Here is a 21,966-nt window from a genome sequence, read left to right on the forward strand (position 1 = left end):
AGCAGTTCAAGAAGGCAGCTCAGCACCGTCTTCTCAAGACAATTAGGGATGGGCAATAAATGCTGGCCTAGCCAGCAATGCCCACATGCTATGAATGAATTTTAAAAATTGTCAAAGCTATCAAAATGTCATCAAAACAGATAGGGAGTCCATAACACCCTCCTTGCATAATGCATTTTGTTAGTCCTTCTTTGTTTCTGACAGTTTCTGGAGTTAAGAAGTCTGGTATCCTATTGTCCTTATGTTTTTAAGAGATTTCAGACAATGGCAAGTCCACCAGATGAACTGCCTAGCCATGTCCCCTGATAATCCACGTTCAGAGGCTTCTAGAAACTTGGCTAGTTTGTAGGTCAGGTGATTTGTGCAGCTATTTTAAAACACAGCGTCTTTGCAGTTCTTGCTGTTTCTTTCCTTTCTTAAAACAACCCAGGAAATTACACCAGCTGATGAAAGAATTCCATATTGCACAAGACACATCGTTGTGACAACATTCACCTACATCGGGTTGCATAACAGGTCCAGGCAGCGGGCGATCGAGGGGGTCGTCTGGCCCAACTGTCTGCCCTTCTTCCACGGCTATGTTTGTGGCCCGGTATCCCTGGAGAGGGAGCACGTGGTGTCTGCCAGCACCATTGAGGCCTTCTGTGCTCGGTGGGTACCGCAGGGACTGCAGTGTTTTATTGACCCCTTTGATCGCATTTTGGTTTAATGTTTGGAAGTTTCCTTTTAATTTTGTCTTTTGCTTTTGCAGTTTCCCTTTAAGGGGCTGCCTTTTAATTTATCCCCTGATTTGTTAATTTAGTTTATTTGGTTTGACTCAAAAGAGTCTGACTGCATGTATCAATCACATGCCCACATGCCACTCACCATGCCTTGACATGCTTAATCCATCACTTCACACAACCACATCTTACCATCCATTCTTCTCTTTCTGTGCACTTCCTCGCATCCCCATCTATCTATCCACCACTGCCAGTCACCTTCATCCTTTCCTATCTATCTCTGTTGTCACCCTTAATAAATGCACTGCTCCATTGGGTGAACAAATACCATTACAGTCATTCAAAGGTCTATTCTTTCCCCTATTACAGGCGAAGAGGACACAGATGCAGTGGGGAGAGAGAGAACTGGAGGTGGTCCTCCACAGATCTCACAGCTGACAACTGCAGAGCAGGAAGCACAAGAATCAGAAATGTCTTGGCATCCTTGGCCATCCAAGATGAGAAGATGAGGTCCTCCCAGCAACCTGGTGAGGGAATCAAATATCATCCACCACCGTGTCATACAACAGTCAGTCACGTTGACCTGATTTCAGCAGGAACCAAAATATGATCATCTTCACGGTATCAAGTTGCAACATTCTTAATTTGCCAGTATTAATCAAATATTTTCTCTCCGCCAGGGTCATCGTGGATGCAGTAGCAGTCATTGGATGTGGTGGATGTCAAATCTTCAGAGGAATTAGTTTCTTCTGAGGGTGTCCCGTAACAGGACTCATGCTAACCATGCACAAGCACAGATAATCACAGTTTGGTGGGTCCAGTTAGACTGATAGTTGGATTTTCACCTGATGACTCATAAGTGAGCAAAGGCAGATGGTTGCGTCAGTGGAGAGTACCCGACAGAAGTCATGGCCACCTCAAAGCTCTGTTCATCTGGACACAGATGCCGTATCCTGAATGCACTGGATGATCATTGAGAGGCAGCTGTGACTTACTGACAGACCTTCCTCACACAATGACTATGATTGCATATATGGAGGACTCCATCTCAACAGTGATGTTGAATCGACGTCTAAAGACACAAGGGTTGCATCATGTAGGAGCAGTTGGAAAAGGAAGGTAGGAAAAGCTTTATAGTTGCACCAGGATATGCACATGTGTGTGTGAGATTAAACCTTATGTTGTTAACGTTCCATTCTTCAGCACAATCACAAAAATTTATTACTTTGCACCACTTTCCCATGTTAACCTTTCCTGGCTGTGGGATGGCAACTTCCTATTTCAGCTGTTTGCTGCTGAATAGGAAGACAGGAAATGACAGGAAACAAGATGAGTATGTGCAAGATGTGGTTGTTTGACAGCAGGACTGCTTTGTATCAATGGGATTGGGTCGGGGCAATGAGACACAAACCCGAATGGACGCTCATTCTGACTGGTGTCATCACAGATTAAGTTGATAATTACCAGCCCTGCAAACATCCCATCATTAACCTGCTTTATGTATACGTGTGCAGCTGACAGCAAGATCCTGGGCATGTCTCTGGATGGATCTGGAGGCAAAACTTGAGGGCAATGGTCACTTTCACAGTCACTGATAATGCATGGTCACCAGGTCCAGCAGGGGACAAGTCTTCTTTTAGGAAGCTGCAGATGTCTGGCAACACCTAGCATGACAGTCTCCGGAGGCACTAATCATCCGAGAGATCTAGGATGCTGAGCCTCTGCCTGTACACTCTGCTGCGTGGGTACAGCCTCCTCTGAGCTCGACATCTCTGCTGCTTTCATCTCTGTTTAACACTTACACCTACAGATCACTTAGCAACAGACTGCTTTTGCTTCTGCTGCTTATCTGGAGCTTCTTCTGAGTTCCAATTTAATGCCTCCAAGGTGCCTCGCACCATGATCTGAGTCTTAAAACATCCAAACTGTAGAAATGAAACACTCATCACGAGGACTGTGAACAAACCCTTTCCCAGTGGTAGGTAACAAAGCAGCTGTGAGCGCTTAGAATTTATGCACTATTAACCTGATTTTTAACGAGCCCCACGATCTTGCTTTGTGTTCTCACCTTGGTTTCAATGACAAGTTTCAGGAAGCCTGTGGAAGCCATTAAATCTGAAAGTGTGTTGAAATATTGCCACAATTTCAGTGGTTTGCATATTTAAATTGCTAACCTGCCGCTCCAAGGGGATTACATACAAATAGCCAAATGCGCCTGAGTTAAATGTGGAAGTTGGCACATTAGAATTGAATTCCAGACATGCTTACATTTTTCATGCAGTTAACCTCCCAGCCACATCTCAACCCACACACTGTTCCATGTTAAAATTCTCCACCCTCCAAAATGTTAATCAATTGTTCAATAAATACAGGGCATAAAATTCATTTCTGTAGCGCTGCTGGTGGTGGTGTTCTGGTGGCCTAGTGTTGTTTTGCTGGGATTTGCAGTGACACTGGCCTCTGTGTCTACAGCATGACAGGGGAGATGGTGCAGAGGCTGTGGAGAGGGAAAGCTTTGTGCCATGCCTTCTGCCATCTTGGAGCTACACTCCTCCATGCTCCTTGGCTGTGCCAGGAGACTGACTGGCAGGCCAGTTAATGCACCCAGCATCTCAGGATGGAATTTTCCGTGCCCGCTGCCAGCGGGTGTGACAGGTGGCATGCGTGGACAATATGGCGTGATCGATATCACGACAGCAGGAAGGCACATTGTTATTGTCCTCTAAAGGTCTTCGGGGACCTCATTGAAACACATAAGCAAATCATTCAAAGGCCATCCCGCCAGGCTCTTGGACAACTGACGGATTGTCCGTCCACACCGGCGGGAAGGCACGTCAACGTGCTTCACAATAGCGCACGGCGACATGCACTTTGCAGCCTTCACTTTGGGGGAACCGGAGGTGAGTGAGCAGCATTGTTCTGCAGAGCTCGCAGGGGTCGCCTGTTGCTTTGCAGGCTTCAGGGGCGCCAGGGGGCCGTGGTGAAGTGCTACCCTGCCTCGGAGGCAAATGTTGTCAGGTTGTCTTTGTGCAACTGCTGCTCAGCCTCAGAGGCGATTGTTGTCGGGAGTGGGTGTCCGGGGGCAACTGCTGCCCAGCCTCGGAGGCAACTGTTGTCGGGGGGTTTATCCGGGGCAATTGCTGCCCAGCCTTGGAGGCGACTGTTGTCGGGGGCAACTGCTGCCCTGGTATTGGATCCCACGCACAAGAAATCAGGTGGGGAGCAGGGTAGCCAAGGGAAATGGCCACGTAGTAGGGACACCTGTATAACTGACCATTCCTCTGTAACTGAGACCAGGCGCAGCCACAGTGATATGATTGGGGTTGGGCTCCTAGACTGCCTGCCCACCAAAGTGCCACCAAGCACTCCAGACTTTACCACACACAACCACACCGCCCCCCCCCCCCCCCCCCCCCCCCCGACCTCCCCTGCACACGTTGTACAATCTCCTCGCCAATGCTGGCCATGTAGCAGTCACCGCTGGAGGTGCTGACAGCCCCTGGCAATCTCAGCATCCAGGTTGGACCAGTGTCTCCCATGTCACAGGCTGACAGGGCAGCCATGCAGCGCACTCATCTGTGGCCATCCGAGGGGTGGCCAGCACTTTCTGGGAAGCGCTAAGGGGTCATCTCGCAGGGCCAGGGAAGGTGCTAAGTACACCCATGCTAACCATGTCTCTCTCTCTCTTTCATGCTGCAGGAGGAGCACATCAGGAGCATGGAGCGTGGTGACCTAGTTTTATGCCTGATTGCCTACAGAGAGCAGAGAAGACAGAGGAGGGAGTGACTGAGGCTCCTGGCTGTGCAAAGGCAGGAGCAGCAGCCTCAGAAAGAAGGGGCTGCTGGTGATCCCGCACACGCTGCCCAGGAGCGACAATGAGCCGTGGCTAGTCGATGCCTAGCGACACCCAGGGTCTGTAGACGCCACCTGTCATTCCTGCAGATGACCGAGAACCGGTGTCGCTGTTGACTGTGCAAGTCTAGGGACCTGGTCACTCACATCTGCCACTTACTGCAGGACTTGGCGCCAAGGGGACATGGAGGGCATCCACTGCCAGTGGCTGTGAAAGTGACCGCGGCGCTCAAATTCTATGCTCCTGGCTCCTTTCAGGGCTCCACAGGTGACCTCTGTGGAATATCACAATCCGCCACCCACAAATGCATCCAGGAGGTCACGGATGCAACCTTCTTGAGGGAACACAACTTTGTGCATTTCGCCCGGGACTATGACAGCCAGGATGCAAGGGTCATTGGATTTGCCTTGATCTCGGGATTTCCACAGGTGAAGGGTGTGATTGATTGCATTCATGTGGTGCTCAGGTCTCCGTCGTTACACACAGTGGACTACATCAACCACAAGGGATTCCATTCACTACCAGAAACGCATCCTGCAGATGTGTGCACGATACCTACATTCTCAGTCGGTCACCCTGGAGTCTTCCAGGGTCCACGGAAGCTGCGGGGATGGCTGCTCAGGGACAAGGGCTACCCACAGACGCTGTGGCTCATGACACCCGTGCGGCGGCCTCAGACTGCAGCAGAGCGACAATATAATGAGACTCATGCTGGAGCTTGTAACTTGGTAGAGCAGACCATCGGGATGCTGAAGATGAGGTTCCGGTGCCTGGACCGGTCTGGTGGAGCCCTGCAATACAGTCCACAGAGGGTATCACGCATCGTCATCATCTGCTATGCCCTTTACAACCTGACGCTGCAATGGGGAGAGGAGCTGGTTGAGGAGGAGATGGAGGACCTGCACATCTCCTCCGATGAGGAGGACGCCGACGGGGATGAGCGTGAGGAGGTCCTCGAAGGCGACGATGACAGGGATGAGACCCTTGCACAGGCCAGACGAGGCAGGTGCACTTGGGATGCCCTCATAGTTGCTAGATTTGTGGAGAGTGATGACGGCATGCAGTGAGGTGACCCCATAGATCCTCACATCGCATTTATGAATGTTTCACTTCAGTCTGGCTTATGACAGCTGTCATGAATAGATATTAACATGTATAATGTTATTGGGAATTATGTTTTAAAGTAGAATTCTAGCGGGGCTCTGTATCTAGGTGTGTGTCTGTGTATGTCTTAATTGGATTAAAGCCAGCTAGTCTGAGTGCTTTGATATATAGTAGTTTTGAGATGTTAATTGGGTGAACAGTAAGGTAAAGTGTTCATTTGCATTTGTTAAATAAACCATTCAAGACTGTGGGTATAATCTTGCACCTAGCTAGAAGAAGCCAAACAAAGTGTTTATTTTTTCATCTTACTAATAAAATTGGTGCTATGAAAGGGCTTTTATTGTTAGAAAAGCTGAAGTTCAAAAGACCTAGTGATACAATGGAAAATTTGCATTCAAAGGGAAAGTTAGGTATATAAAGAAGGGAGTTTGTGTGTGTGTAAGGTAGAGGCATTTAAGACCTAACCAGCCTGTGTGCCATCAACCAACTTGCAAAGGAACCTCACTTGGAATTCGTAAGGTCAAATGTGTTTTGTCTGGTGTCTATTTAAAGTCTATGGGTTACTGTTGCCTTAGTAGAGATTTACCTGAGGGTGATTAGTTTGGGGATTTGTTAAAAAGTTATTATAGTAGTAATTTGTAGCCATGTGTATGTGTTTAATTTGTTGTTAATTTAACAAATGTTTAATTTAGTTTTATATAAAAACCACGAGATTCAATGGTCTTACTCCTATTGAATTCAAAGTCTGCATCTTGAAATTACAAATTGCAAAAATGGGTTACGATCGTTGTTTCAAGTTTCCCTCTGGGATTTGAACAACTCAGCCTTTACCATCACCTGTGTCCTAATACAGCACAAATACCCTCTGTGAGAATGCTCCTGTTATGGAGATGCAGCGCAGGCCCTAATAGTTGCTCGATTGCAGGAGGGCGATGACGACATGCAGTGAGGACACTCCATAAATCTTCACATAGCCTCTGAGAATGTCTAACTCCTGTCTGACCAAGGATAGCTTGCTTGCGCTCCGTGATCAGGGTCATATCATAGAGACGCAGTAATTTGCTTTTATCATATCATAGAGACGCAGCCATGAAACTTTAGAAGTTCTGGTGCTTTGTCTGCCTTCAGCACCTGAGCCCTTCAGGAGTTGGAGCACAGCATCAGTGGTCACAGATGTTGAAGAGATGGGGGACAGCCTCTCCTTAAAGGTGCTGAGAGCACATCGAGAGAATGAGAGAACTCTGTGGCGCCTGCCCACTACATTCTGGCAGCAATGAAAAGCACCGCTGAGGTGCCAGGGAGTGTGAGGCCAGACCTTCACTTTGGTCTGAAGGCTGCACAGAGCACAGGGCAGAGGCCCCGGACTGAGACACCTGCCTTTATCTTGTGCAGGAAGGTTTCATCTGAGTGACAAGAACACTGCTCATCAGAACAAGGAGCCATAGGTAGGGAGAGATTCTTGGGAGTTTATTGACAATAGTGAACAGTATATACAAGCGAGTAACACTAGTACCCAGGCTGTGCAACTAATTCTCCTTAACTTTCCTAACCCTGTCGCTACGTCTTGTTACTCCCTGGACATCCACAGCAGAGGTGGAGGAAGTGTGCTGACTGCGACACCCTGTCTGTGATGTCTATGGCGGGTGTCCTCTGCAGGGCTGAGACTTGGAGGGCCCTGGCCTGCTTTCAGGGTCATGCTGTGTAACAGTGGCATCCTCCTCGGCCTGTGGAGCTGGAGCTGCTGAGGTCATACTCTCGGGCTCACTGACCCCAGGCTGACTCCTTGAGGAGCAGGGGTAGCTGGGGTGAGATTGAGCTGCCCGGCACCCCTCTTGCGTACACACTGTTGGAGGCCAACTATGGCATCAGTAATGGAGTTGAGCCCGTGCAGCACTGCAGGAATGACATCCTAGACCAAGGTCTCTATGGCAGCTGCCACTCTACCAGTTTTGACCTCGGTGCATTGGCATGCTGGCGCTATCACCTCAGCCTGAAGGCGGACAGACTCCTCCATCATGCCTTGCAACCTGAGGAGTGCAGTGGAAATTCCTTCCTGATGTTCCCAGCCTTTGCTGCGCCAGCAATTGTGACATGACTGAGTCCAGAGGCTTATCATCTGACTCAGACTCAGCAACATTTTGGCCTCCAGCAGTCCTCCGAGTGCCGGACACCTGGGAAGTCCCTGCCGCCACCTGCAGTGGATCAGACAGTGGGATATGCTCACCAGATTTTGATCCCGGGGCTACCCTAAAGCTAGGTCCCACTGAGCCGTGTGTCTCCGTGCTGGTGAAGGGTGTGAGTGAGTGCTGTGATGGGGCTTCAGGGAGCGTGCCTCCAGATTTCTCTCCAGATGTTTATTTGGGGCTTGATTGGAGGCTGTGGGTCATGGACTCTGTTGGCTGTTTGGCAGATGTGCCTGCAAAAACAAGGAGAGATAATTAGTGCATGGCTGTGGCCTGTGAAAGCAGCGCTGACCCCACCATCAGCACAGGACTGGTCCAGATCATGGCCAGCCAGCTGGGTGAGGACCTTGATTTTGGGCATTCCGCCACTGGTCAGCGACCTCTCTTTTGTTGTGTGCCAGCTTGTCCTGCGTGGATAGGGTTGGAGAAAGAGTGAGCAAGATGCCTGAATGGTCCCATTGATGGAATGAGGCCAATGATGGTGTGTGTGAGAGAGTGAATGGTGATGTCCCTTGAACTGGCAGTGAGTGAGGGCCCTATGGATGTGTGATGGGTTTATGAACATGTGAGATGAGAGTGATGAGAAGAGTGACTTACCCTGGCAGAACGGAGGAGATCATTCATCCTCTTGCGGCACTGGGTGGCTGTCCTCTTCTAAAGGGCATTGGCGCTGTCCACTGCTGCCACCGCCTCCCAAGCTGATTGGTCATGTTGCTACCCATCCTGTGGCCAGAGTGGGGTTACAGGGCATCCCAGTGGGTCTCTACAGCATCCAGCAGTTGCTCAAGGGACTGTTGTTGAAGCAGGGGTCTGTGGTCTTTTTTCCTTTGCTGGCCATGTCTTCCGTGCAACAGTGGTGAGCTGGAAGCAATGAGTGCTGTGCTTGCCGCTGGACTTTAAGCATGGCGCCTGGCGTGATGCGGCAGCAGGGTGATGGCCGGCAGGCGAATGACAGCCTGCCCACCATGGAAATGGCGTGTTTCCCGGGGGTGCATAAATAATCAGTTTGGGACGATACGCCATGAAAAGCCGCCATCGCGGCCAGCGGGTAAAACTTCGTTTTACCTGCCTGCTACCGCGCTTAATGCAAATCTGGGAAAATTCCGCCCTCAGTGTGCATGTCAATCAGCACACTCCAGTGTGTCACCCCATCAAGGCCTTCATCTGAGTCCTGTGCAGCAGAACTCATCTGCCATCCCACCTCCTGCGAAGCGGGCAAATGAACCATCCTTAACCCAGTGTTTGACCCGGTGGCTGCGAGTGTCAGATGAGGTGACATGGCTTCTTCATTAGTGCTGACCTGTTGCTCACACTCTCTTCTTCCTTGGGCTGCTGTGGCTGGGCAGGTGGCAGTTCTTAGGGGTCTGAAAGCAGAAAATCAAAAGAGAAAGGATTGAGGAAAGGTGGGAGGAGTGGGAAGCAAGAACCACCATCAGCTTGCTAATCATGCCAGGTCGCAGGATGAGGATAAGCTGGGAGTTGAGAAGGCCATAAGGCAGGAATATTATGTCAGCATCAATGATCTCAATGACACAGGGTGATATGGGCTCTGTTGCTGCCAGCCCCATGATGTTCTGTAGGGTTCAGGAGATGCAGGCATTGTTTTTCTCCTACTGGTTCTGCTCCATTCACTTCTATTGTGTACCACCTTGTCCTGTGAGAGAGAAAGAGAGAGACAGAGAGCAGAGTGATTGTACAGCACTGTGTTTCAATGATGTTCATGCCATAACTGAATAGCTGGAGGTATTTGGAAACACCAAGAGGTGGATGTAAAGCTGGGAACAGTGTTAGGTGTGTGTGGGTGAGGTGGAGTATTTGGATGTTTGGAGTAAGTCCTGAGTGCCAGGAAGTGTTGATGGGTGAGTGATGAGGGTGTGATGCATTGGGTCATGTGAGAGGTTGCTGGTGTGTTGGTAAAAATGCATTCATTAACCTTGACCACCCATGTAAGGTCATTAGACTTCTTGTGGCACTGCTGCCAGATCCTTAGGTCCAGATGCCAAAAATTGAATCCCTAGCTGCCTGCTCCATCTGAGAGTGTTCCTTGAGGGCTACCTGGCCCCCTGTAGAACACTGCATATCTCCTCCTGCCCTGTCCCACGACTGATGCCTCCAGAATTGTAATCGTCACCTGTCTGTCTCTGCCCAGGTGTTCAATTTTCCATAATTCAAATTCCACTAATATTATTAATGCAGCTTCCCTTTAAGAGGGACAGCCTGTCTTTAAGAAGAGCAGGCTGGCTGCGGCTAGCAGTATCTGCGTAACGCTGCTCAGCCCCTGCTGTGTGCAGAGGCAGCTGGCAGCGGAAAAAAGAAAGAAGCAGCGCAGGACCTGCTCAACCACATTCTACTATTTTACATGCTGCCCACCTCGATCTGAATGGGTGGGGGCAAAATCATGGATTGTGAACCTGGTACCCAAAATACAGAGAGCACGAATTTCTAGCACATAGGACACAGCACTTAAACGAAAAGAAGGCATAGATTTAGGGTTGTGAAGGGAAAATTTGAGACAAACATCAGGAAGTATATCTTTAAACAGGACGGCTAATAGCTGGAACAGATTGTCAAGAAGGATAATTAAACCAACGTGCTGCATTGATTTAGGAAACCACTGGATACTGTAATAGTAGCATGGTAAGGTTAGTATGCTGGAAGACTAAGATCAAAGGGCTGATTGATTGTTTTTAACCAAACCACCTCTGAAGTGTATGGTTGGAGAACTATGGTTGATGATATCATCCAAAAATACATCGTTACTTTTCACATGTAAACAATGACACCTAGCTCTGCCCCACCTCTTAGCTCCTCCATTTGCAAAATTATCAAACTGCTTATCTGACATCCAGTACATGACGAACTGAAATTTCCTTCAATTAAATGTTGGGAAGATTGAAGCCATTATCTTTAGCTCCCCACTCTAAGCTCCATTCCCTAGTTTCTGACTCCATCCCTCTCCCTAGCAACTGTCTGGGGCTAAATCAAACTTTTTGCAACCTTTGTGTCATATTTGACCCTGGGATGAGCTCCTGACCACATGTCCGTGCACCGCTAAGACCACTTTCCACCTTGTAACATTACCCGATTTTGCCTGCTGAAACTCACATTGATGCCTTTTTTACCTCTAGACTTGACTATTCCAATGCAATCCTGGCTGGTCTCCCACATTAGATGCTCCAAAACTTGTGCTCATCCAAAACTCAGCTGCCAGTCTCTTAACTCGCTCCAAGTCCCGTTCACTTATCACCTCTGTGCTCACTGGCCTACATTGACTCCCAGTCAAGCAAAACCTATTAAAATTCTCATCCTTGTTTTCAAATCCCTCTGTGGCATGCCCCTCCCTACCTCTGTAATCTCTTCCTGTCCCACAATCCCCCGGGATATCTGCACTCATCTAATTCTGGTCTCCCGAGAATCACCGATTTTAATTGCTCCACCATTGCCGGTTGTGCCTTCAGCTGCCTAGACACTAAGTTCTGGCTCCCTACCTCTCTCTCTCTTCCTTTAAGATGCTCCTTAAAATCTGCCTCTTTGACCAAACCTTTGGCCATCTGCCTTAATATTGCCTTATGTGACTCGGTGGCTAATTTTGTTTTATAACTCTCCTGTGAAGTACCTTGGGAGGTTTCATTAAATTAAAGGCACTATATAAGTTGTTGCGGTCGAGATGATTATTGCCTAGATCAGGTGATGAGGCTGGGGGTGGGAGGGGACTTGAAAACATGGATTTATCTATATAACTGCGCCAATATATCAAATAATGCACAATGTTTTTTTCCTCTCAATGTTTGCAATTTGCATAAAAGTAACTTTCATTGTTTCAAATATAAAACAGCTCTGATTCCTGATTAAGGTAAAGCACATGAGTTCCTAGATCTTAAACCACACCTGCTAAAAATGTAATATACATTTCTTTTGGAATATTAATATGGAATTTTATATCTAAGAACACTCATTACATCCAATTAGCTGAGTACACATGGATAAATTGCTGGAGGGACTTTAGGTGTAATTACTTTTAATCCCAAGTGATTTTTAATTTACTCATCACTGGTTGACATAGTGTGCAAATTAATTTAATCACGATTTTATATTTTATTATGTTATGGCCTTAGTTAAAAATACATTTTTTAAAGCACCATTTCTTTTTAAGCGGTTGCAACTTTTTGTGGCTTTTAAATGACTTACTTCCAAAATGAAACGAATAGTGGTATCATCCAGGAATAGAGGTTGATAAGATAATAAGTAATTAGTGATCAATATAAAGCAAACAAAAATAAATTATGAAATGTAATTGGACCACCAGTTTCATTGCATTTAACAGGCACATCTTAAAGGTTAAAGGATTGTAAGTATTCTTAAAAATGATCAGCTAAAGATCCCTTTCTGAAACATTATCATATTTTTTATCTGTTCATACCTCTTCCTCTATCATTTTAATGGAGGCACTAACCTGTGTAAAATATGTGCATTGATTCCTCCATTAACAGAGTACAGTGGTTAGAGCAGATTATCCATCTGCATTACATCACCAACAATGATTTCCAAGGTTATTACATGTTCTCTGTAGTTATCTAATCTAAATATATTGATGTTTTCCTTTGCTATCATGATATTTAATCAGAAGGACTTATGTAAAAGCCAGGAAATGAATAATTTACTAATTTATCTAATGTTAATAATTAAATCTAATAGTTTTAATAGACAACTGGTGACTAACAATCATTAGTTTTGACATGATGACTTGTACACATGATAATATCGAGTATTTCATCCCACAGGCATTTAAAAAAGTTAATTATTAAAGTACAGAAAATAAATTGCACATGATTGCTGCAAACTGGAAATAGAAATATTTGGATGCAATTTAATTTTAATGTATAACAAAATCATCATTCTAATTTAAATATTTCAGGAATTAATATTCTTAAACCATGAACACCACTGAAGTGTCTGTGTATATTGTGAATCATCCCTTAGATTGGGATTTCTTTTTTAAAAAGTCTGTAATTAAAATGGAGTTATCTTTTCCTTTAGTACACTCCTAATTTACATTTAATTTCATTGGTCCAACTCTTAATTTTGTTTTATATTGGTTTCTTTTGTAATTTGTAACCCCTCTTTTTTCTCTCTGATGTTAGCTGCTATTTCTTGAATATATGTGACTTTTATCATTGCTTTTTATCACTCAAGTCGGAGTCAGTTATGCTGGTTTCCAGTATAACATCTACTTTTTATAATGTTTTGTCAGTTTTTATATCTACAAACTTTTTCTCCAATTCTTGGTTATATCATATTATTTTACCTCGGAATTTTTTGCCTTGATTCTGTGCGTCCTTTCCCTTCTGGCCTAGGTTTCTTACCTCTTCTATACCTGATTTAGTTTGCCAAATGAAGGTTGGATGGAATTTGAAATTGGCCAAAATCCAAACTCCTTTTAACATTAAAATTGTATGGATTATGCTGCTAAATCAACATTGGCTTACTAATGGTGGTATATTTGAAGGAAATAATGAGGTGGATGTTTGCCATTATAAAACAACATTTCCCAATATCACAAGCTTCTCCCTAAAATGCTCGTCCTATACTATCTCGAACTATTCTAGCATTTTCCCACTTGAAGCTTACTTAAAACTAAGTTAGTTGTGCTTGGGTATGCACTATCAGATTCAGCCAAGTTTTTGTGCACATCATGATTTTTTTATTCATTCACGTGATGTAGGCTTCGCTGGCTGGGCCAGCATTTATTGCCCATTCCTGGTTGCCCTTGAGAAGGTGGTGGTGAGCTGTTTTCTTGAACCACTGCAGTCCATGTGGTGTAGGTACACCCACAGTGCTGTTAGGAAGGGAGTTCCAGGATTTTGACCCAACAACAGTGAAGGAACGGTGATATATTTCCAAGTCAGGATGGTCAGTTACTTGGAGGGGAACTTTCAGGTGGTGGTGTTCCCATCTATCTTCTGCCCTTGTCCTTCTAGGTGGTAGTGGCCGTAGGTTTGGAAGGTGCTGTCTAAGGAACCTTGGTGAATCCCTGCAGTACATCATGTAGATGGTACACACTGCTGCTACTGCACGTCGGTGGTGGAGGGTATGAATGTTTGTGGATGTGATGCCAATCAAGCAGACTGCTTTGTCCTGGATGGTGTCCAGCTTTTTCAGTGTTGTAGGAGCTGCACTTATCCAGGCAAGTGCGGAGTATTCCATCACACTCCTGACTTCTGCCTTTTAGATGGTGGACAGGCTTTGGGGAGTCAGGAGGTGAGTTACTTGTCGCATGATTCCTAGCCTCTGACCTGCTCTTGTAGCCATAGTATTTATATGGCTAGTCCAGTTCAGTTTCTAGCCAATGGTCACCCCCAGGATGTTGACAGTAGGTGATTCAGTGATGGTAATGCCATTGACCATCAAGGGTCGATGGTTGGATTCTCTCTTGTTGGAGATGATCATTGCCTAGCACTCGTGTGGCACGAATGTTACTTGCTACTTGTCAGCCCAAGCCTGGATATTGAGCCTGGATATTGTCCAGGTCTTGCTGCATTAGGACATGGGCTGCTTCAGTATCTGAGGAGTCATGAATGGCACTGAACATTGTGCAATCATGAGTGAACATCCCCACTTTTGACCTTATGATGGAAGGAAGGTCATTGATGAAGCAGCTGAAGACAGTTGGGCCTAGGACACTATCCTGAGGAACTCTTGCAGTGATGTCCTGGAGCTGAGATGACTGACCTCCAACAACCACAACCATCTTCCTTTGTGCTAAGTATGACTCCAACCAGTGGAGAGTTTCCCCCCTGATTCCCATTGAATCCAGTTTTGCTAGGGCTCCTTGATGCCACACTGTCAAATGCTGCCTTGATGTCAAGGGCAGTCACTCTCACCTCATCTCAGGAGTTCAGCTCTTTTGTCCATGTTTGAACCAAGGCTGTAATGAGATCAGGAGCTGAGTGGCCCTGGCGGTACCCAAACTGGGCATCAGTGAGCAGGTTATTGCTAAGTAAGTGCTGCTTGATAGCACTGTTGATGATCCCTTCCATTACCTTACTGATGATGGAGAATGGACTGATGGGACAGTAATTGGCCAGGTTGGATTTGTCCTGCTTTTTGTGTACAGGACATACCTGGGCAATTTTCCACATAGCCAGGTAGATACCAGTGTTGTAGCTGTACTGGAACAGCTTGGCTGGGGCGCATTAAGTTCTGGAGCACAAATCTTCAGTAATATTGCCGGAAGATTGTCAGGACCCATCGCCTTTGCAGCACCCAGTGCCTCCAGCCGTTTCTTGATATCAGGTGGAGTGAATCGAATTGGCTGAAGACTGGCATCTGTGATGCTGGGACCTCCAGAGGAGGCCGAGATGGATCATCCATTTGGCACATCTGGCTGAAGGTTGTTGCAAATGCTTCAGCTTTAACTGTATGACTAGTAGCCAAAATAAAAGCAACTATTTAGGTTACCATCCGTGATAATATAAATGGGACAGTGGTACTCTAAGGGCAGAATTCAATTGGACATTCTCCCATCCTGTTAATGGACGGGGAGGCAGTAATACACTGTAGAATGGGAAAGGAAGGCAGGGGGTGCAGTGCCTGTCACCTCCCCAACTCCTCCAATTAAGTCAAAGGCAGGGAAGGTTGAGGATGGCCTTCCTGCCCAGAAGACAATTGAGGCTCATGAGTGCTCGATTAGGTTAACCTGCTGCCACTGAATTTCTGCTACCAGGGAGCGGGGACATACGCCACATGGAGAGTCCCCCAGTAAAAGTGGTAGCCTTCCTGCGGACTCAGATGGTTCCTCCTGATTAAGCATCCTATGGCCCATGGAGGCCCCCCCCTGGGCAAGGGCCGACCTGCTGAAAGACTCCCCTTCCCTCACCAATGACCCAACCCCCTACCTTACCAGAGCCTGCCTTAGTGGCCATAGTACGCCTGACCCTACTTACCTTAATGCTGAGGCCTCCTGGGCCTACTGCAGCCCCAGCAGTGGCCACTGCTCCAGGTGATGCTACTGGGACTGAAGAGCTGCTCGCCTTCTGACTATAGTTCTTGGAGGTGGGCTCTTTACCTTTACAGACACGGAAATCCCGACGGTAGGCAGTTAACTGCCAGATTGACATTGAATTCCATCGGTGCTTCCAAAAATGGTCATGGCGGGATTGCCACCGGCTTTCAGGCAAGTGGATGGGGGTCACTGCCACAGCCATTAAATTCAACTCTATCTATCTGAGCGCATTGAGAAATTGAGACTTGGTTGCAGCACATATTCCATTTAAGGAAGCTATATGTTTCTAATCTCCTCAAATCAAACTTGCAAACTTTGTTTTTTTTAAGAAGAAGAAAAGAACTATAAAGCTTTCTGGCAGCATACTGAGGTTTCAGTTTTACACTTGCAAATATAGTACGAGGAGTCAGTTTCCCATTGTAAATCATGCGAATTCTTTCTTCTAACAAAGTCTTCCAAGAGTATTTATTTTCACAATAAATAAACATTGCACTGCAAACACTAAAAGAGCTTACAGTAGAACAAACTCCTTTCCCTAATGACACAAAATGAAACATCTACTTGTCAAAGATCAGTCTCCTCGGGCAGAAACTGCAATAAAACCCGTAACAGACTGAGAGCAAAAAGCACTGTTGCTTCCCAATAATTCATTCTCCAATGAAATTAAAATTCTTTTGTTTATTGTACTGTAAAATTAATCTGTCGAGATTGAGTCCCACAAAGATGGTTTTTTTGTCGTTTGATCTCTTGTTCTCTCACACAGTAAAAATACCCATCCTGGCTAGATTTACAAATGTAATAAAAACCAGCAAAGGTTGAATGCATGTACTCAGCAGATTGTGATTATTTGTTCATATAACTTGAAGTAACTTTCTGCAAGGGCACATGAACATTGTGGTTAATGTGGGAAAAGAATGTAGTATTTTTGGAATAAGGTTTAACTGTTCTGCTCCTTAAAACCTACATCTGTGACCACCTGTCCTAATATCCCCTTTTGTGGCTTGCTTGCAAATTATTTTTTTAATAATTCTCCTGGCAATGTTTTACAATGTTAAAGGTGCTACATAAATGCATGTTGCATTTGTTGATACATGGAAAACACAGCTTCAAGATAAGATTAAATGTTAATTATGATTTCACAGTTTCTAAAGATAACCTCTTTTGAAGGAAAAACATCTTAATAAATTGCTAATATATAAAGTGCCTAAGATGTAGCAGGATTTGCAAGTTAAAGTGACAATTTCTTTATGAAAAGCTTTTGGAAAATGCTTTTGTTTCATAACCAAACATTTGACACCAAAAGTTTTGCCATCGACTTGTAAAAACATCTTGCATTTCTTATGCAAATGATATCACTTTGAATACAAGATAGATGTAAATGAGAGAGGTCATTCTTAATTCATCCATCTAAAAAGAATCTTCTACTATTGTCAAGAAGTAATGTTTTGCATGTATCTTTTCTATACTCTTTGCTAGTATATCAGCTCTGAGATGTCTTCTCAGTCTTCAAAGGCAAAAAGTGCAGCTTTTTCCGATCTTGCCTCTAACTGAGTTCTCTGAAGCTAGGGATTGGCTTCAGGACGCCCCTTTATGCTGCCTTCCTGTTTGACTGTCTCCCCTGAGCCTTGGTGATCTAAACCGAACATAATGCTCAAGATGTGTTCTGAACAGGTTAGAAATAACCAGTGGCTCTTTTTGCTTCCCTCCCATCCCGGTGGTTAAAAACTTCTTTGTTATGGGGGAGTTTGCAGCAGCAATAAATGAATGTATTTTACAGAGATGTACATTGATTGTGGTCTATGGCAATATTAAAACATGTTTTGTTGCAATTTGTGTAACAGATTGCGCTTTCATCTGTGACACCCCCAGTTTGGCATCTTCCTGATCTCTGCTCAACCATCCAGTTGGACAACGTCTGCAAAGAGAGAGTGAAATTCAGGTCAGTCACGCACCTTCTGTTAGCTGGTCTCAGAACTCTTTTTACCCAAATGACCTTACTGGTTGCCAGTAGAAAATGGGCATTATAGATTTTCCAAGCAAATCTTCCCAAAGATGTAATAGGTATATGTAGTTTTTCAGGAGACATTAGATAAGGTGCCTTACAAGAGCCTTGTTAGAAAACTTCAGGCATTTGGTATAAAACAAAATGTAGCAGAATGCATAAGATGTTGTTTTATGGAAAGGAAACAAAACTTATAGCAAATGAATGTTGCTTGATCCGAATGAAGATCATAAATGATGTATCCCTGGCATTCATGCCAAATCTATTTTATTTTTGGCAGATACGGATATTTGGGCTTGGATGTAGGGAACACAATCTTGACACAAGAAGAGTTGGCATACAGTGCAAATGATTGTAGAACACTTCATGAAAACATTGATATATTAATGGAAATGGGCAGATAAGTCTAAAGAAAAAATAGTGTGGAAATATATGCTTAATAGAAAGACACTGAAAGGTGTGGATAAACAGAGACCCCATGGGTTTAAATACATAATGCTCAAAAGCATAAGTGCAGATGACAAAGCCAAAAAAAACCAATAGAAATTCTGGATAGAAATTCAGGCAGTGGCACAAAACAGGTGATATTGGATCAACTGCCCGCTATATGCAGTGCCAGATGTTCAGTTCCATTGCAGCCAATGGAATTATATATCAGGTACAGGGTATAACGGATCACCGATTGTTCCCACCCATTTAGTGCCACTGCCTGAGGCAACTTGCTATCCCTTGGATTTTATCAATAGGGGCATAGAATACAGATTAAAGAATTAATGCTGAACATGTATAGAACATTGATTAGGCCACAGTTAGAGTACTGTATGCATTTTTAGGCACTGCACGATAGAAAAGTTATTAAAACCATCAAGCACACGCAATGTGCATTCACCAGGATGATGCCAGGGTTTGGAAGTTATAACTATGAGGAGAGACTCGAGAAACCAGGACTATTGGCACTGGGGCATATAAAGCTAAGGTAAATTTTTAAAGAAATTTTTGGGAGAACAAATAGAGAAAAACTGATTGAGGATTTGGTGAGGATGGAACATCACTGAGATGGAGAAGGGAAAAGAAGAGCTGTCGGAGTATGGAATACTTATGGCAGGATTTTCCACACCCGCCCACCACCGCAATCTTCTGGTGCCACCGCAAGTCAGTGGACTTCTGGCTGGGGCACCACCTCACCCGCAGCGGGTCCCGCCCATGACAGGGCCAAAACATCCCGGCCTTGGTCAGTGTGAATGGTTGTGGTAGAGACCATTGCATCTTTTAAAAGTGAAAATGAGATAAAAATTCAAAACAGAGGAAAATACAATGCTGTGAAGAGAGATTTGGGCGGTAGGATTAGTTTTGGATTGCACGAACAGAGCTGGCGCAAATACAATCATTTTATGTACCGCAAACATCCATAATTATGTGATACATGCCCAAAACCTCATAGCACCAGCCAGGCCATTCACGGAAGATACTAAAACTTGGGAATAGGCCTCAGTCAATGAGATGCTCTACTGCAGATGGCATTGAATTTGTCACATGCTTCATGCTAGACTGAAATTCTAATGTGTAATTCCAAATCAATATTGGACAATTGTGGGGAGCTTTCTCTAAAGCTTCAGCTAGACTATCTGGAGTGCATGCTACGTTCTCAAAGAATCCATGATATGGTGGTGTGCAGATATGGAAGTTTCTTTGTATGTAGACCCCATGAATTTAAGATGTTTTGTCTCTGCCTCAGCCCCTGTAGCTAAAAGAAGCCTCAAGCTGGCCCTCAAATCAGCATATTCCCGTTCCTCCACACTCCCCTCTACCAGTGTTTTGTAATTTACTGAGACTTCTTGTAAATCTCCGAACTGGATGAATCTGTGCTGTCGCAGTACAGTGCAGTTTGGATCAGTACAGTGTATGCCTGTGTGTCAGTGTGTGATTACAGAAGCAAAAGTGGTAATAAGCAGAAAATACGATTTAAATCGCAAACTTCGGAAGGTCCCGCCTGGGTAACACCAATAGTTACTCAAAAAAAGTTAGAAGAATTAAAACCACTTCTAACTTCTGGGTAACTACTGTACAGGTCCAGATTGAATCCCCACGGGACTCCCCCCAACCATCGCCCCCCCCCCCCCCCCCCCCCCCCCCCCCTCCCCCCGACCCTCTAGGGTACAGGCCCCAAACTCCGACCACCACCCTCTACGAGACTCCGCCACAGCCCCCGATCCCCCAGGGGTCTTCCCCCACCCCCTGACCACCCCCTGACTACCCCATTCATGGGATTCCCCCATGCCACTGACACCGCAGGTGCTCCCCTCACACCCCGACTACCCCACCCATGGGACTCCCACACCCCCCAGGATTCTCCTGCTAACCCCGCCCCCCACACAGGATTGCCCCCACCTATATGGGACTCCTCCCCCTCCCCCGGCAGACTCGACACCCTCCCCCCCCAATCCCCTGCAGGCCCGACCACCCTCCAAGGCCCAACCCCCTCTGAGGCTCGACCCCCACTCTGAGGCCTGACCCCACCCCCCAAGGCCCGACAGCTCCTCACCTCCATTCCCTGACCTCCGACCCCCTTACCTCCGACTCCCGACCTCTGAATCCCCTGACCTCCGATCCCACCCTCCCATCTCCCAATCCAATGCTGGTTGCCACACCAAGGAAATTCATGCCATAAGACCGTAAGACCATAAGATGTAGGAGTAGAAGTAGGCCATTCAGCCCACCAAGTCTGCTCCGCCATTCAATGAGTTCATGGCTGACCTGATAATCTTCAGCTCCACTTTCCTGCCTTTTCCCCTGATCCCCTTACTGATTAAAAATCTGTCTATCTCCACCTTGAATATATTTAACAACACAGCTTCTACAGCCGTCTGTGTTAAAGAATTCCACAGATTCACTACCCTCAAAGAGGAAATTCCTCCACATTTCTGTCTTAAATGGGTGACCCCTTACTCTGAGATTATGCCCTCTGGTCTTCGACTCTCCCACAAGGGGAAAGATCTCAGCATCTACCCTGTCAAGTCTCCTAAGATTCTTATATGTTTCAATAAGGTCACCTCTCATTCGTCTAAACCTCAGTGAGTACAGGCCCAACCTACTCAACCTCTGCTCATAAGAAAATCCCTCCATACCTGGAATCAACCTAGTGAACCTTATCTGGACTGCCTCCAATGCCAGCATATCTTTCCTTAGATAAGGGGACCAAAACTGTTCTATCTACTGGTTCCCCTTTGTCTATCCTGCTAGTTAGCTCCTCAAAGAATTCTAATAAATTTGTCAGACATAATTTCCCCTTCATGAAGCCATGCTGACTCTACTTGATTAGATTATGTAATTCTAAATGCCCAATGTCTAATAGTTGTGGGACCCTCTTCTGGTCCATTTTATCTCTTAACTGTTCTGTGAAACATACAGATATTGGAATATGGAAATACATGGGAAAAAAGACACCTAAGAGGTTCACCATTGTGCACAAAATAATCTGAATGTGAGCAATTGCCATTTAAGAGCTGCTGCATTGACAATTCTCTGTGCCTGGACTAATCTGGTCTAATCTGGCAAGGAGCTCACAGCACCTGTGACTATGAGTTGATTTCGTGAAATCACACAAGATCCATTCCGAATGCAAAATGCACATTTTGCCAGGACTTGCAAGTTAACTCTAATAAAAATATAGATATTGAAACAATGAATAAAGTTAAAATTGCGCAGTGATAAATGTCAACAAAAGATTTTGTACTGTGGTTCAAAGTTATGTACTATACTAAAACCTGAAAAAGGTAAAATGATTTTAATCTGTATGACTGATTGTATCGCTGAGAGTGACATTAAAGAAGCAGTTGCATGAAAAGGACGTTAAACTAAGGCCCCACCTGCCATTATTTTGAAGGTGAGCAAGGGAGTTATCCGTGATGTCTTGGCCAATATTTATCCCTCAATTATCATCGCAAAAATGGATTATCTGGTCATTATCACATTGCTGTTTGTGGGAGTTTGCTGAGTGCAAACTGGCAGCCATATTTCCTACATTACAACAGTGACTACACTTCAAAAAGTTCTTTGTTCGTGTAGAGTGCTTTGAGACATTCAGTGGTTGTAAGTGTGAT

General features: G+C 45.4%; 1 long non-coding RNA gene across 3 annotated transcripts in view; it reads left to right on the forward strand.

Moving 5' to 3' along the window:
- LOC144668181 (uncharacterized) overlaps positions 1-21,966 on the forward strand; it is a 110,228-nt gene that overhangs the window by 72,200 nt on the left and 16,062 nt on the right. For 2 of the 3 annotated variants that reach the window (XR_013573437.1, XR_013573439.1), the window contains one exon: positions 17,706-17,803. This is a non-coding gene — a long non-coding RNA (uncharacterized LOC144668181). Of the gene's footprint in view, positions 1-17,705; positions 17,804-18,146; positions 18,743-21,966 lie in introns of those variants that run through there. The other variant, XR_013573438.1, reaches the window with a different exon arrangement.

This window comes from Cetorhinus maximus, chromosome 26, assembly GCF_964194155.1.
Source record: "Cetorhinus maximus chromosome 26, sCetMax3.hap1.1, whole genome shotgun sequence".
NCBI lineage: Eukaryota > Metazoa > Chordata > Chondrichthyes > Lamniformes > Cetorhinidae > Cetorhinus > Cetorhinus maximus.